The sequence below is a fragment of the Arachis ipaensis genome, chromosome B10 (genome assembly GCF_059453495.1).
Source record: "Arachis ipaensis isolate K30076 ecotype BB chromosome B10, ASM5945349v1, whole genome shotgun sequence".
NCBI lineage: Eukaryota > Viridiplantae > Streptophyta > Magnoliopsida > Fabales > Fabaceae > Arachis > Arachis ipaensis.
The window spans coordinates 34171250-34188493 of record NC_142435.1 but is presented as its reverse complement, the minus strand read 5'-3'; the positions used below and the strand labels follow the sequence as shown (position 1 = coordinate 34188493).

The window sequence follows — 17244 nt, the reverse complement described above, 5'->3', positions numbered from 1 at the left end:
CATCCATCATAGTTTACTCATATTGTGTAACCCTAGGCTACTAGTTTAGTATTTAAACAACTCCTAGGGACTTATTTTGTACATCATGACATTTTAGATCTAAACTTTGTATTCTCTGACGGCATAAGTCTCTAAACCCCATTGTTGGGGGTGAGGAGCTCTGCTGTGTCTCGATGAATTAATGCAAGTATTTCTGTTTTCCATTCAAACACGCTTGTTCCTATCTAAGATGTTCATTCGCGCTTAACTGTGATGAAGGTGATGATCTGTGACATTCATCACCTTCCTCAAACCACGAACGTGTGCCTAACAACCACCTCCGTTCTATATCCGATTGAATGAGTATCTCTTAGATTCCTTAATCAGAATCTCCGTGGTATAAGCTAGAACTGATGGCGGCATTCATGAGAATCCGGAAAGTCTAAACCTTGTCTGTGGTATTCTGAGTAGGATTCAAGGATTGAATGACTGTGACGAGCTTCAAACTCCTGAAGGCTGGGCGTTAGTGACAGACGCAAAAGGATAGTAAATCCTATTCCAACCGGACCGAGAACCAACCGGTGATTAGCCGTGCTGTGACAGAGCACGTGAGCGTAGTTTTCACTGGAAGGATGGAAGGTAGCCATTGACAACGGTGATCCACCAACACACAGCTTGCCATAGGAGGACGTGCGTGCGTGAACAAGAAGACAGAGGAAAGCAGAGATTTAGAAGACAAAGCATCTCCAAAACTCCAACATATTCTCCATTACTGCATAACAAGTAACTTTTAATCCATGCTCTATTGTTTATTTGCAATTCAACTGATAAACATAATTGCCTTCCTAACTAAGATTTACAAGATAACCATAGATTGCTTCAAACCAACAATCTCCATGGGATTCGACCCTTACTCATGTGAGGTATTACTTGGACGACCCAGTGCACTTGCTGGTTAGTGGTACGCGTTGTGAAAAGTGTAATTCACAATTCGTGCACCAGTGAACCTTTTCGGATTGTGACTCAGCTTTGCTAAAGTCCCCAATTAGAGGTGTCCAGGGTTCTTAAGCACACTCTGTTTTTGCTTTGGACCTTGACTTTAACCGCTCAGTCTCAAGTTTTCACTTAACACCTTGACGCCACAAGCACATGGTTAGGGACAGCTTGGTTTAGCCGCTTAGGACAGGATTTTATTCCTTTAGGCCCTCCTATCCACTGATGCTCAAAGCCTTGGAATCCTTTTTATTACCCTTGCCTTTTGGTTTTAAGGGTTACTGGCTTTTTCTGCTTGCTTTTCCCTTTTTTTTTTTTGCTATTTTTTTTCTATTTTTTTCTGCAAGCTTTGTTCTTTGCTGCTTTTTCTTGCTTCAAGAATCATTTTTATGGTTTTTCAGATTATCAAATAACATGTCTCCTTGTCATCATTCTTTCAAGAGCCAACATATTTAACATTCTTAAACAACAACTTCAAAAGACATATGCACTGTTCAGGCATTCATTCAGAAAACAAGAAGCATTGTCACCACATCAATATAATTAAACTAAGTTCAAGGATAAATTCGAAACTCATGTACTTCTTGTTCTTTTGAATTAAAACATTTTTCATTTAAGAGAGGTAATGGATTCATAGGATATTCATAACTTTAAGACATAGTTACTAAATACTAATGATCATGTAATAAGACACAAACATGGATAAGCACTTATCATAAAGAAAACGAAAAACAGAGAATGTAAGAACAAGGAATGAGTCCACCTTAGTGATGGTGGCGTTTTCTCCTTGAGGAACCAATGATGTCCTTGAGCTCTTCTATGTCTCTTCCTTGTCTTTGTTGCTCCTCCCTCATTGCTTTTTGATCTTCTCTAATTTCATGAAGGATGATGGAGTGCTCTTGATGTTCCACCCTTAATTGTCCCATGTTGGAACTTAATTCTCCTAGGGAGGTGTTGATTTGCTCCCAAAAATTGTGTGGAGGAAAATGTATCCCCTGAGGTATCTCAGGGATCTCTTGATTTGCAGTCAAATGTTCTACCACTGAGCTATAGACCCTTGATGGAAGCTTTTGTCTTCCCTTTCCTCTTTCTAGAGGTTTCTCTGGCTTTAGGTGCCATCAATGGTTATGGAAAAACAAAAAAAAAGCAATGCTTTTACCACACCAAACTTAGAATGTTGCTCGCCCTCGAGCAAAAGAAGAAAGAATAGAAGAAGAAGAAGAAGAAGATATGGAGGAGATGGAGGGATATGTGTATGGTTCGGCCTCTGGGGGTTTAAGGTGGTTATGGTGTATGAAAAGGAAGGTAGGTGGAGTTTATGAGGTAGGTTTATGGGGAAGAGTGGATGGATGTGAGTGTTGAAGTGGTGATAGGGAAGAGAGATTGAGGTGATTGGTGAAGAGTTTTGGGGAAGAGTGTTTGTTGGGAAGAGAGGATGAACATTGAGAAGAGGGAAGATAGTGAGTGGTGGTAGGTGGGGATCCTGTGGGGTCCACAGATGCTGAGTTGATCCTGTGGGATCCACAGATCCTGAGGTGTCAAGAATTTGCATCTCTGCACCAATTAGGCATGTAAAATGCCTTTGCATGCAATTCTGGCGTTTAAACGCTGAATTGATGCTTGTTCTGGGCGTTCAGCGCCCAGATGCAGCATATTTCTGGCGTTGAACGCCAGCCAGATGCTTGTTTCTGGCGTTCAGCGCCAGCTCTTCCTCAGTGTGCATTTCTGGCGTCTGAACGCCAGGATGCTGCTTGTTTCTGGCGTTCAACGCCAGATCCATGCTCTGTTCTGGCGTTGAACGCCAGCCAGATGCTCCTTACTGGCGTTTAAACGCCAGTAAGATCCTCCTCCAGGGTGTGATTTTTCTTCTGCTATTTTTGATTCTATTTTCAATTTTTATATTTATTTTGTGACTCCACATGATCATGAACCTAATAAAACATGAAATAACAATAAAAATAAATTAAAATTAGATAAATAAAAATTGGGTTGCCTCCCAACAAGCGCTTCTTTAATGTCAATAGCTTGACAGTGGGCTCTCATGGAGCCTCACAGATGTTTAGAGCATTGTTGAGACTCCCCAACACCAAACTTAGAGTTTGGATATGGGAGTTCAACACCAAACTTAGAGTTTGGTTGTGGCCTCCCAACACCAAACTTAGAGTTTGACTGTGGGGGCTCTGGTTGACTCTGTTTTGAGAGAAGCTTACTGTGCCTCTTTTCCATGTTTACAGAAGGATGTCCTTGAGTTTTAAACTCAAGGGAGTCCTCATTCAATTGAAGGACTAATTCACCTCTGTTAACATCTATCACAGCTCTTGCTGTGGCTAGGAAGGGTCTTCCAAGGATGATGGATTCATCCTCATCCTTCCCAGTATCTAGGATTATGAAATCAGCAGGGATGTAAAGGCCTTCAACCTTTACTAATATGTCCTCTACTTGTCCATAAGCCTGTTTTCTGGAATTGTCTGCCATCTTGATGAGCGGATATTTTATACGCTTTTGGGGTTAATTTCATATAGTTTTTAGTATGTTTTAGTTAATTTTTAGTTTATTTCCATTAGTTTTTAGGAAAAATTCATATTTCTGGAATTTACTATGAGTTGTGTGTTTTTCTGTAATTTCAGGTATTTTTCTGGTTGAAATTGAAGGAGCTGAGCAAAAATCTGATTCAGGCTGAAAAAGGACTGCTGATGCTGTTGGATTCTGACCTTCCTGCACTCAAAGTGGATTTTCTGGAGCTACAGAACTCGAAATGGCATGCTTCCAATTGCGTTAGAAAGTAGACATCCAGGGCTTTCTAGCAATATATAATAGTCCATACTTTGCATAAGGATAGACGACGTAAACTGGCGTTCAACGCCAGTTCTCTGCCCAATTCTGGCATCCAGCGCCAGAAAAGGATCAAAAGCTAGAGTTGAACGCCCAAACTGGCACAAAAACTGGTGTTCAACTCCACAAATGGCCTCTGCACGTGGATTGCTTAATTCTCAGCCCCAGCACACACCAAGTGGGCCCCAGAAGTGGGCCTCTGCATCATCCATCATAGTTTACTCATTTGTTGTAAACCTAGGCTACTAGTTTAGTATTTAAACAACTTTTAGAGACTTATTTTGCATCTCATGACATTTTAGATCTGAACTTTGTATTATCTGACGGCATGAGTCTCTACACCCCATTGTTGGGGGTGAGGAGCTCTGCTGTGTCTCAATGGATTAATGCAAGTATTTCTGTTTTCCATTCAAACACGCTTGTTCCTATCTAAGATGTTCATTCGCGCTTAACTGTGATGGAGGTGATGATCTGTGACACTCATCACCTTCCTCAAATCATGAACGAGTGCCTGACAACCACCTCCGTTCTATATATGATTGAATGAGTATCTCTTAGATTCTTTAATCAGAATCTCCGTGGTATAAGCTAGAACTGATGGCGGCATTCATGAGAATCTGGAAAGTCTAAACCTTGTCTGTGGTATTCCGAGTAGGATTCAAGGATTGAATGACTGTGACGAGCTTCAAACTCCTGAAGGCTGGGCGTTAGTGATAGACGCAAAAGGATAGTAAATCCTATTCCAACCGGATCGAGAACCAACCGGTGATTAGCCGTGCTGTGACAGAGCACATGAGCGTAGTTTTCACTGGAAGGATGGAAGGTAGCCATTGACAACGGTGATCCACCAACACACAGCTTGCCATAGGAGGACGTGCGTGCGTGAACAAGAAGACAGAGGAAAGCAGAGATTTAGAAGACAAAGCATCTCCAAAACTCCAACATATTCTCCATTACTGCATAACAAGTAACCTTTAATCCATGCTCTATTGTTTATTTGCAATTCAACTGATAAACATAATTGACTTCCTGACTAAGATTTACAAGATAACCATAGATTGCTTCAAACCAACAATCTCCGTGGGATTCGACCCTTACTCACGTGAGGTATTACTTGGACGACCCAGTGCACTTGCTGGTTAGTTGTACGAGTTGTGAAAAGTGTGATTCACAATTTGTGCACCAAGTTTTTGGCGCCGTTGCCGGGAATTGTTCGTGTTTGAACAACTGACGGATTATTTTGTTGCTTAGATTAGGAAAATTTTTCTTTTTAGTCTAGAGTCTCTTATTAGTGTTCTTGGTTAAAAATATCCTTCTTTAAAACAAGTGTTACATTTACTGTCCAACTGGCTAGAGCGTTAGTCTAAGCCCGTGGCAGTTTGGTACACTCTTTTTAAAGCCTTTTTCATAAATAATATTTTCTCTATAAAATTTTGTGCCAAACTTTAAGTTTGGTGTTTTCTTGTTGATTTTTCTGTGTTTTTCGAAAATTTATTTTGGTTTTCTAAAAATTTTAAGTTTGGTGTTCTTGAGTTTTCCTTGTGACTTGATCTTAAAATTTTTAAGTTTGGTGTTCCTTGGTGTTTTCTCTCCAAAATTTTCGAAAATAAGGAGCATTAGATCTAAAAATTTTAAATCTTGTGCTATCTTATTGTTTTTCTCTTTCCTCTTAAAAATAAAAAATATCTTTTCTCTCTATTTTAAAAACAATTTTTCGAAATATATTTCTAAAAATTCAGATTTTTATTTCAAAATTTAAATTTTTTCAAAATCATCATATCCTTTTCAAAACTTCCTAACCACTTTCTCTCTCCTCAGTTTTTCGAAAATCTTCACTCAATTTTTATTTATTTTAATTTATTTCATTTTCGAAATAAATATATAAATAAATAAATAAAAATATTTTTTCTATTCTACATCATCTCCCTTTCTCCATCATGGACCTAAGCGAAAATGAACAGTCCAGGAGGACTCTGGGGTCATATTCTAACCCCTCTACTGCTTCATATGGGAGTAGTATCTGCATACCCTCCATTGGAGTCAGTAGCTTTGAGTTGAATCCTCAGCTCATTATCATGGTGCAGCAAAGTTGCTAGTATTCCGGTCTTCCACAGGAAGAACCTACAGAGTTTCTGGCACAGTTTCTACAGATTGCTGACACAGTACATGATAAAGAAATAGATCAGGATGTCTACAGACTATTACTATTTCCATTTGCTGTAAAAGATCAAGCTAAGAGGTGGTTGAATAACCAACCTAAGGCCAGCATAAGGACATGGAAACAACTGACAGAAAAATTCCTGAATCAATATTTCCCTCCAAAAAGGATGACACAGCTAAGGCTGGACATCCAAGGCTTCAAGCAAGGAGATAATGAATCTCTTTATGATGCCTGGGAGAGATACAGAGAGATGCTACGAAAATGCCCCTCTGAAATGTTCTCAGAGTGGGTTCAGTTAGACATCTTCTACTATGGGCTTGCAGAAGGAGCTCAGATGTCTCTAGATTACTCAGCTGGTGGATCTATCCACATGAGAAAGACAATTGAAGAGGCTCAAGAGCTCATTGATACAGTTGCCAGGAATCAGCATCTGTACCTAAGCAGCAACCCTTCCATGAATGAAGAGGTTAAAACAGTAACTGCTGAATTCAGTACTGTAAAACAAGCTGCTGAATTCAATCAGCAATTGGATTTTCTAACAAAGCAGCTAGCTGAATTCAAGGACAGGCTACAAGAGACAAGGATAGCTAATATACATATGGACGAACAGTTTAAGCAAACAAAGCAGCAGCTATCAAGGCAAATAGCAGAAGAATGCCAAGCAGTTCAATTAAGAAGTGGGAAAACATTAAATACCCCACCTCAAGGCATCAAAAAGTCAAGAAATGAGCAACCCACCAAAGATTCACCTGACGACAGTAAGAGCCCAGGGAAAAATAATTCTGGCGCTAAAACGCCAGAGAATTGGTGGAAGGCTGGCGCTGAACGCCCAGACCATGCCCAAAACTGGCGTTCAACGCCAGAAACAAAGCAGGATTGGCGTTCAACGCCAGAAATGGGCAAGAATCTGGCGTTGAACGCCCAAATAGGGCAGAATCCAGCGTTGAACGCCCAAAATGGGCACAGTTCTGGCGTTCAGACGCCAGAAGCAGACAAGGAGCTGACGTCCAGTTTCACTCCAGCTTCTGACTCTGGCACTCAATTGCCAGTGAGGGATCAGACACACACAAGTGCTGATAACAACCCCTCTAAAAAGGCTTCATTAACCACCAAGGTTGAGGAATATAAAGCCAACATACCTTATCCTCAAAAACTCCGGAAAGAGGAGCAGGATAAGCAATTTGCTCGCTTTGCAGATTATCTAAGGACTCTTGAAATAAAGATTCCATTTGCAGAGGCACTTGAGCAAATACCTTCTTATGTCAAGTTCATGAAAGAGATCTTGAGTCATAAAAAGGAGTGGAGAGAAACAGAAAGAGTTCTCCTCACTGAAGAATGCAGTGCAGTCATTCTGAAAAGCTTTCCTGAAAAGCTTAAAGACCCTGGGAGTTTTCTGATACCATGCATATTAGAAGGTGATTGCACCAAGACAGCTTTATGCGATCTTAGGGCAAGCATCAACCTAATACCTGCATCCACTATCAGAAAGCTTGGTTTAACTGAAGAAGTTAAACCAACTCGGATATGTCTTCAACTTGCTGATGGCTCCACTAAATACCCATCAGGCGTGATTGAAGACATGATTGTCAGGGTTGGGCCATTCGCCTTTCCCACTGACTTTGTTGTGCTGGAAATGGAGGAGCACAAGAGTGCTACTCTCATTCAAGGAAGACCCTTCCTAGCAACTGGACGATCCCTCATTGACGTCCAACAGGGGAAAATAACCCTGAGAGTCAATGATGATGAGTTTAAGTTGAACGCTGTCAAAGCCATGCAGCATCCAGACACATCAACAGACTGCATGAAAGTTGATCTTATTGACTCTTTGGTAGAAGAGGTCAACATGGCTGAGAGTCTCGAATCAGAGTTGGAAGACATCTTTAAAGAAGTTCAGCCTGATTTGGAGGATTCAGAGGACATGAAAGAGCCTCTGAACTTTCTTCTGAAAGAGGAAAAACCTCCTAGACCCGAGCTCAAGCCATTACCACCATCCTTGAAATATGCATTTCTAGGAGAAGGTGATACTTTTCCAGTGATCATAAGCTCTGCTTTAAATTCACAGGAAGAGGAAGCACTTATTCAAGTACTAAGGACACACAAGACAGCTCTTGGGTGGTCCATAGGTGACCTTAAGGGCATAAGCCCAGCTAGATGCATGCACAAAATCCTATTGGAGGATAATGCCAAACCAATGGTTCAACCACAGAGGCGGCTAAATCCAGCCATGAAGGAAGTGGTGCAGAAAGAGGTCACCAAATTACTAGAGGCTGGGATTATTTATCCTATTTCTGACAGCCCCTGGGTGAGCCCTGTCCAAGTCGTCCCAAAAAAAGGAGGCATGACAGTGATTCATAATGAAAAGAATGAACTAGTTCCTACGAGAACAGTTACAGGGTGGCGCATGTGTATTGACTACAGAAGGCTCAATACAGCCACCAGAAAGGATCATTTTCCTTTACCATTCATAGACCAGATGCTAGAAAGACTAGCAGGTCATGATTATTACTGCTTTTTGGATGGCTACTCAGGCTACAACCAGATTGCAGTAGATCCCCAGGATCAAGAGAAAACAGCATTCACATGTCCATCCGGAGTGTTTGCTTATAGAAGGATGCCCTTTGGGCTATGTAATGCGCCTGCAACCTTCCAGAGATGCATGCTCTCTATTTTCTCTGATATGGTGGAAAAATTTCTGGAAGTCTTCATGGATGACTTCTCAGTATATGGAGACTCATTCAGCTCCTGTCTTGATCACCTGAAACTTGTTCTGAAAAGATGCCAAGAGACCAACCTAGTTTTAAACTGGGAAAAGTGTCACTTCATGGTGACTGAAGGAATTGTTCTTGGGCATAAAATCTCAAACAAGGGAATAGAGGTGGATCAAGCAAAAATAGAGGTAATTGAAAAATTACCACCACCCGCCAATGTGAAGGCAATCAAAAGCTTTCTGGGGCATGCAGGATTCTCTAGGAGGTTTATAAAGGATTTTTCAAAAATCGCAAAACCTCTAAGCAATCTGCTAGCTACTGACACGCCATTTGTGTTTGACACAAAGGGCCTGCAGGCGTTTGAAACGCTGAAAGCTAAGCTGGTCACAGCACCAGTCATTTCTGCACCAGACTGGACGTTACCATTTGAGCTAACATGTGATGCCAGTGATCTTGCTATTGGTGCAGTATTGGGACAGAGGCATGACAAGCTTCTGCATGTCATTTATTATGCCAGTCGCATTCTAAATGATGCCCAGAAAAATTACACAACCACAGAAAAAGAATTACTTGCAGTGGTTTACGCCATTGACAAGTTCAGATCATACTTAGTAGGATCAAAAGTGATTGTGTATACTGACCATGCTGCTCTTAAATATCTACTCACAAAGCAGGATTCAAAACCCAGGCTCATCAGATGGGTATTGCTTCTGCAAGAGTTTGATATAGAAATAAGAGACAGAAAAGGGACAGAGAATCAAGTGGCTGATCATCTGTCCCAGATAGAGCCAGTGGAAGGGACGTCCCCCCCTTCTCTGGAGATCTCTGAGACGTTTCCTGATGAGCATTTATTTGCCATTCAGGAAGCACCATGGTTTGCCGATATTGCAAACTATAAAGCTGCAAGGTTCATACCCAAGGAGTACAACAGGATACAAAAGAAGAAATTAATTACTGATGCAAAGTACTACTTGTGGGATGAACCTTATCTCTTTAAGAGATGTGCAGACGGAATTATCCGTAGGTGTGTGCCTAGAGAAGAAGCACAGAGGATCCTGTGGCATTGCCACGGATCTCAATATGGAGGCCATTTCGGAGGTGAGCGAACAGCCACCAAGGTCCTCCAATGTGGCTTCTATTGGCCCACACTCTATAAAGATTCCCGAGAGTTTGTACGTAATTGTGACAGTTGCCAAAGAGCTGGTAATCTGCCTCATGGTTACGCCATGCCTCAACAAGGAATCTTGGAAATTGAGTTGTTTGACGTATGGGGAATTGACTTCATGGGACCTTTTCCACCATCATATTCAAACACTTATATTCTGGTGGCAGTTGAATATGTATCAAAATGGGTTGAGGCTATTGCCACACCCACCAATGATACTAAAATAGTGCTAAAGTTCCTCCAGAAACATATCTTTAGCAGGTTTGGTTTCCCTAGAGTGTTAATTAGTGATGGGGGCACTCACTTCTGCAATAAACAGCTTTACTCTGCCATGGTTCGGTATGGAATTCGCCACAAGGTGGCCACTCCATATCATCCACAAACCAATGGGCAAGCTGAAGTCTCTAACAGAGAATTAAAGAGAATCCTGGAATGGACAGTAAATACCCGCAGAAAGGATTGGGCACGGAGCTTGGATGATGCTCTGTGGGCTTACAGAACAGCATTCAAGACCCCTATAGGGACCTCTCCATACCAACTCGTGTATGGTAAGGCATGCCACCTGCCCGTGGAACTGGAACATAAGGCCTACTAGGCAACCAGGTTCCTAAACTTTGATGCCAAATTAGCAAGAGAAAAACGATTGCTCCAGCTAAATGAGCTAGAGGAATTCAGATTCACAGCTTTCGAAAATGCCAAGCTTTATAAAGAAAAATAAAAAAAATGGCATGACAGAAAGCTGTCATCTAGAATCTTTGAACCAGGACAGAAGGTCCTGTTGTTTAACTCTAGACTCAGGCTATTCCCCGGAAAACTGAAATCCCGGTGGAGGGGACCATACGTGATTACAAGTGTGTCACCATATGGTTATGTGGAGCTTCAAGATATTGATTCTGATAAGAAGTTCATTGTCAATGGACAGAGAATCAAGCATTATCTTGAAGGCAACATCGAGCAAGAATGCTCAAGGCTGAAGCTAGATTAAAAGCTCAGTAAGGTCCAGCTAAAGACAATAAAGAAGCGCTTGCTGGGAGGCAACCCAGCCATGGGGCAACAATCCTCTAAGCATTTTGCCCTACTTCTATTTTTATTTTTATTTGTTTATATAGAGTTCATTGACAACAAGGTAAATAATCATTTACAGAAGACCTCGGCACACAAAACAGAGAAAAAGATCTCACTGGCAAGAAAACGCCAGTAAAAGAGCATTTTGGGCGTTCAACGCCCAAAATGGGCATCCACTGGGCGCTGAACGCCAGTGATGGTAGCAGCTGGGCGTTCAACGCCAGAAAGGAGCACCCACTGGGCGTTGAACGCCAGTAATGGCAGCAGCTGGGCGTTGAACGCCCAGGAGAGCAGCAATTGGGCGCTGAACGCCCAAAACAGGCAGTGTTTGGGCGTTCAAACGCCAGGACATCAGGGAGGAGCCAAATTCATTTTTCCCACACGTATTTCCATTTTAATTTCAAATTTTATGCTTCAATGCATGATTTTTACATGAACATGTCAAGAACCCTGGTTTCTAAAATCCTTAATTTCTAAAAATCCATCTTTCCAAATTCAATCCAACTCTTTTCAAATCTTTTCTGAAAACAAATCCATCTTTTTCACTCTAAAATCTTTTCAACTAATCCATATCTTTTTCAAATCCCCATATTATCTTTTTCAAAATTCAGATTTATCTTTTTCAAAAATCTATCATATCTTCAAAAAATTAAACTATATCTTCTATCTTATCTTTTTTCAACTCAATCTTTTTATCTTATCTTTTCCAATTTTTCGAAAACCCACCCCCCATCCCTTTAAATTTGGGTTCGGCCTCTCTCCTCCTCCATCACCAATTGCACCTAGCTCTCCTTCTATCCCTCTCCTTTCTTTTCTTTTGCTTGAGGGCAAGCAAACCTCTTAGTTTGGTGTGTTTATCCGAGATCACTAAGATCATGGTTCCTAAAGGAAAACAACCCACTCCAAGAGGCAAGAAAGAGAGCGTTCCAAAACCACTTTGGAATCAAGGGAAGTTCTTATCTAAAGAACATTCAGACCATTATCTTAAAGTAATGGGTCTGAGATCAGTGATCCCGGAAGTTAGATTCGATCTGAAAGAAGATGAATATCCGGAGATCCAGGAGCAAAGTCGAATCAGGAACTGGGAAGACCTAGCTAATCCTGAAACGAAAGTGGGAAGGAACATGGTCCAGGAGTTCTATGCTAATATGTGGCAAACTGACAAGCAAAAACTATCTGGAACTGCATTCTATGAATTTCGGACCATGGTCAGAGGAAAGATTGTTCATACCACCCCTGACAAGATCAGGGAGATCTTAAAGCTACCTCAGCTAAAGGATGATCCAGACTCCTTCAACAGGAGGATGATGAGAGCAGACATTGACCTGGATAAGATTCTAGAGGACATATGTATCTCTGGAGCCAGTGGACCACCAACACAAAGGGTGTCCCAAATCAACTCAAGAGAGAGGATCTCAAACCAGTCGCCAGAGGATGGCTGGACTTCATTGGGCGTTCTCTGTTGCCCACTAGCAACCGTTCTGAAGTCACAGTTAAAAGAGCAGTGATGATCCATTGCATCATGATGGGAAAGGAAGTGGAGGTTCATCAGCTGATTTCAACTTAACTCTACAAGATTGCTAACAAAAATTCAAAAGAGGCCAGGTTGGCTTATCCAAGCGTGATTTCTCTGCTCTGCAAGGACGCTGGAGTAAGGATGGGAATAACTGAATATATCCTAATTGAAAAGCCAATCACCAAAGCATTAATGGAAAAACAACAAGTACAGGAGGATCCCATCAAGAAGAGAGCACAGGAATTCCTCCCAGAGATCCCTCAAGCTGAATACTGGGAGTATCTTGAGACGTTCGTTACCAAGATACGGGAAGCTATGGAGCAAATAATAAAAGAACAGAAGGAACACAGTCAAATGATGACCTATATGTTTAAAGAACAAGAGGAGCAGGGGCATGACTTAAGGGAACTGAAGCGCCAAAAGTCTTCTCTTGTAGGACCAAGCACCCCAAGGATCAGAGGAACCCCCGTGCCCCCAGAATAAAGGTTGTTAATTTCCAATTTCTGCCTTAACTCTGTGACAGTGTCCTTATAAAAGTTTACCTTAGAAGTCATATAGTAGTAATTAGTATCTATTTTGATTTTATCTCCAATTAAGCTATAGTTTATTTTTCTCATCATCAGCAAACATGAATAAAGTAGTAGATCTTTTGAATAAGAGGCAATAAAATTTCGAGTTTAATAAGAGAAATTCTAATTAGTTAAATGTGGTGGCAATGCTTTCTGTCTTCTGAATGAATGCTTGAACAGTGCATATGTCTTTTGAATTTGTTGTTTAAGACTGTTAAATATGTTGGCTCTTGAAAGAATGATGAACATGAGACATGTTATTGATAATCTGAAAAATCATAAAAATGATTCTTGAAGCAAGAAAAAGCAGCAAAGAACAGAGCTTGCAGAAAAAAAAAAGTAAGCAGAAAAAGCCAATAACCCTTAAAACCAAAAGGCAAGGGCAAATAAAAAGGATCCCAAGGCTTTGAGCATCAGTGGATAGGAGGGCCTAAAGGAATAAAATCCTGGTCTAAGCGGCTAAACCAAGCTGTCCCTAACTATGTGCTTGTGGCGTGAAGGTGTCAAGTGAAAACTTGAGACTGAGCGGTTAAAGTCAAGGTCCAAAGCAAAAAGAAGAGTGTGCTTAAGAACTCTGGACACCTCTAATTGGGGACTTTAGCAAAGCTGAGTCACAATCTAAAAGGTTCACCCAATTATGTGTCTGTGGCATTTATGTATCCGGTGGTAATACTGGAAAACAAAGTGCTTAGGGCCACGGCCAAGACTCATAAAATAGCTGTGTTCAAGAATCATCACACTGAAATAGGAGAATCAATAACACTATCTGAATTCTAAGTTCCTATAGATGCCAATCACTCTGAGCTTCAATGGATAAAGTGAGATGCCAAAACTGTTCAGAAGCAAAAAGCTACTAGTCCCGCTCATCTAATTAGAATCTGAGCTTCAATCAAAAACTCTAGATATTATTGCTTCTCAACCTATTATTCTTCTATTTTATTTATCTAGTTTCTTGAGGACAAGCAACAGTTTAAGTTTGGTGTTGTGATGAGCGGATATTTTATACGCTTTTTGGGGTTAATTTCATATAGTTTTTAGTATGTTTTAGTTAGTTTTTAGTTTATTTCCATTATTTTTTAGGAAAAATTCATATTTCTGGACTTTACTATGAGTTGTGTGCTTTTCTGTAATTTCAGGTATTTTTCTGGCTGAAATTGAAGGAGCTGAGCAAAAATCTGATTCAGGCTGAAAAAGGACTGCTGATGCTGTTGGATTCTGACCTCCCTGCACTCAAAGTGGATTTTCTGGAGCTACAGAACTCTAAATGGCATGCTTCCAATTGCGTTGGAAAGTAGACATCCAGAGCTTTCCAGAAATATATAATAGTCCATACTTTGCACAAGGATAGACGACGTAAACTGGCGTTCAACGCCAGTTCTCTGCCCAATTCTGGCGTCCAGCGCCAGAAAAGGATCAAAAGCTGGAGTTGAATGCCCAAACTGGCACAAAAACTGGCGTTCAACTCTACAAATGGCCTCTGCACATGGATTGCTTAATTCTCAGCCCCAGCACACACCAAGTGGGCCCCAGAAGTGGGCCTCTGCATCATCCATCATAGTTTACTCATTTGTTGTAAACCTAGGCTACTAGTTTAGTATTTAAACAACTTTTAGAGACTTATTTTGCATCTCATGACATTTTAGATCTGAACTTTGTATTATCTGACGGCATGAGTCTCTAAACCCCATTGTTGGGGGTGAGGAGCTCTGCTGTGTCTCAATGGATTAATGCAAGTATTTCTGTTTTCCATTCAAACACGCTTGTTCCTATCTAAGATGTTCATTCGCGCTTAACTGTGATGGAGGTGATGATCTGTGACACTCATCACCTTCCTCAAATCATGAACGAGTGCCTGACAACCACCTCCGTTCTATATATGATTGAATGAGTATCTCTTAGATTCTTTAATCAGAATCTCCGTGGTATAAGCTAGAACTGATGGCGGCATTCATGAGAATCTGGAAAGTCTAAACCTTGTCTGTGGTATTCCGAGTAGGATTCAAGGATTGAATGACTGTGACGAGCTTCAAACTCCTGAAGGCTAGGCGTTAGTGACAGACGCAAAAGGATAGTAAATCCTATTCCAACCGGATCGAGAACCAACCGGTGATTAGCCGTGCTGTGATAGAGCACGTGAGCGTAGTTTTCACTGGAAGGATGGAAGGTAGCCATTGACAACGGTGATCCACCAACACACAGCTTGCCATAGGAGGACGTGCATGCGTGAACAAGAAGACAGAGGAAAGCAAAGATTCAGAAGACAAAGCATCTCCAAAACTCTAACATATTCTCCATTTCTGCATAACATGTAACCTTTAATCCATGCTCTATTGTTTATTTGCAATTCAACTGATAAACATAATTGACTTCCTGACTAAGATTTACAAGATAACCATAGATTGCTTCAAACCAACAATCTCCGTGGGATTCGACCCTTACTCACGTGAGGTATTACTTGGACGACCCAGTGCACTTGCTGGTTAGTTGTACGAGTTGTGAAAAGTGTGATTCACAATTTGTGCACCACATCTCTAATGAGATTTTAGCAGCTTGTACCTCAAAGATTCCCAGTTTCTCCATTACAGAGAGTGGCATGAGGTTTATTTCTGACCCCAGGTCACATAGAGCCTTCTCAAAGGTCATGGTGCCTATGGTACAAGGTATCAGGAACTTTCCAGGATCCTGTTTCTTCTGAGGCAATCTCAGTTGATCCAATGCATTCAGTTCATTAGTGAACAGGGGAGGTTCATCTCCCCAAGTCTCATTACCAAATAAATTGGCATTCAGCTTCATGATTGCACCAAGGAACTTGGCAACTTGCTCTTCAGTAACATCTTTATTCTCTTCAGAAGAGGAGTACTCTTCAGAGCTCATGAATGGCATAAGGAGGTTCAATGGAATCTCTATGGTCTCTAGATGAGCCTTAGATTCCTTTGGTTCCTCAAAGAGAAACTCCTTATTGATCACTGGACGTCCCAGGAGGTCTTCCTCCTTGGGATTCACGTCCTCCCCTTCCTCTTTGGATTCGGCCATGATGGTTATATCAATGGCCTTGCACTCTCCTTTTGGATTTTCTTCTATATTGCTTGGAAGAGTACTAGGAGGGATTTCAGTGATCCTTTTACTCAGCTGGCCCACTTGTGCTTCCAAATTTCTAATGGAGGACCTTGTTTCATTCATGAAACTCACAGTGGCCTTAGATAGATCAGAGACTAAGTTTGCTAAATTAGAGGTATTTTGTTTAGAGTTCTCTGTCTGTTGCTGAGTGGATGATGGAAAAGGCTTGCTATTGCTAAACCTGTTTCTTCCACCATTATTAAAGCCTTGTTGAGGCTTTTGTTGATCCTTCCATGAGAGATTTGGGTGATTTCTCCATGAGGGGTTATAGGTGTTTCCATAAGGTTCACCCATATAATTTACCTCTGCTATTGCAAGGTTCTCAAGATCATAAGCTTCTTCTTCAGAAGATGCCTCTTGAGTACTGTTGGGTGCAGCTTGCATTCCATTCAGACTCTGAGAAATCATATTGACTTGCTGAGTCAATATTTTATTCTGAGCCAATATGGCATTCAGAGTATCAATTTCAATATTTTATTCTGAGGCGTCCCATTACTCACAGGATTCCTCTCAGAAGTGTACATGAACTGGTTATTAGCAACCATGTCAATGAGTTCTTGAGCTTCTGCAGGCGTTTTCTTTAGGTGAATGGATCCACCTGCAGAAGTATCCAATGACATCTTAGCTAATTCAGACAGACCATCATAGAATATATTCAGGATGGTCCATTCTGAAAGCATGTCAGAAGGACACTTTTTGGTCAGTTCCTTGTATCTCTCCCAAGCTTCATAGAGGGATTCACCTTCCTTCTGTCTGAAGGTTTGAACATCCACTCTAAGCTTACTCAGCTTTTGAGGAGGAAAGAACTTGGCTAAGAAAGACGTGACCAGCTTATCCCAAGAGTTCAGGCTATCTTTGGGTTGTGAGTCCAACCAAACTCTAGCTCTGTCTCTTACAGCAAACGGGAAAAGCATGAGCCTGTAGACTTCAGGATTTACTCCATTAGTCTTAACAGTATCACAGATCTGCAAGAATTCAGTTAAGAACTGAAAAGGATCTTCAGATGGAAGTCCATAAAATTTGTAGTTCTGCTGCATTAGAGAAACTAATTGAGGTTTCAGCTCAAAATTGTTTGCTCCAATGGCAGGAATGGAGATGCTTCTTCCATGTAAATTGGAATTAGGTGCAGTAAAGTCACC

The 17244-nt window shown here is 41.1% G+C and overlaps 1 non-coding gene across 1 annotated transcript; it reads left to right on the top strand.

Moving 5' to 3' along the window:
* Window positions 1-16779: 16779 nt before the first annotated feature.
* Window positions 16780-16887, top strand: LOC148579651 (small nucleolar RNA R71). The gene has a single exon (XR_015899369.1). It is a non-coding gene; the product is annotated as a small nucleolar RNA R71 (small nucleolar RNA).
* Window positions 16888-17244: the final 357 nt, after the last annotated feature.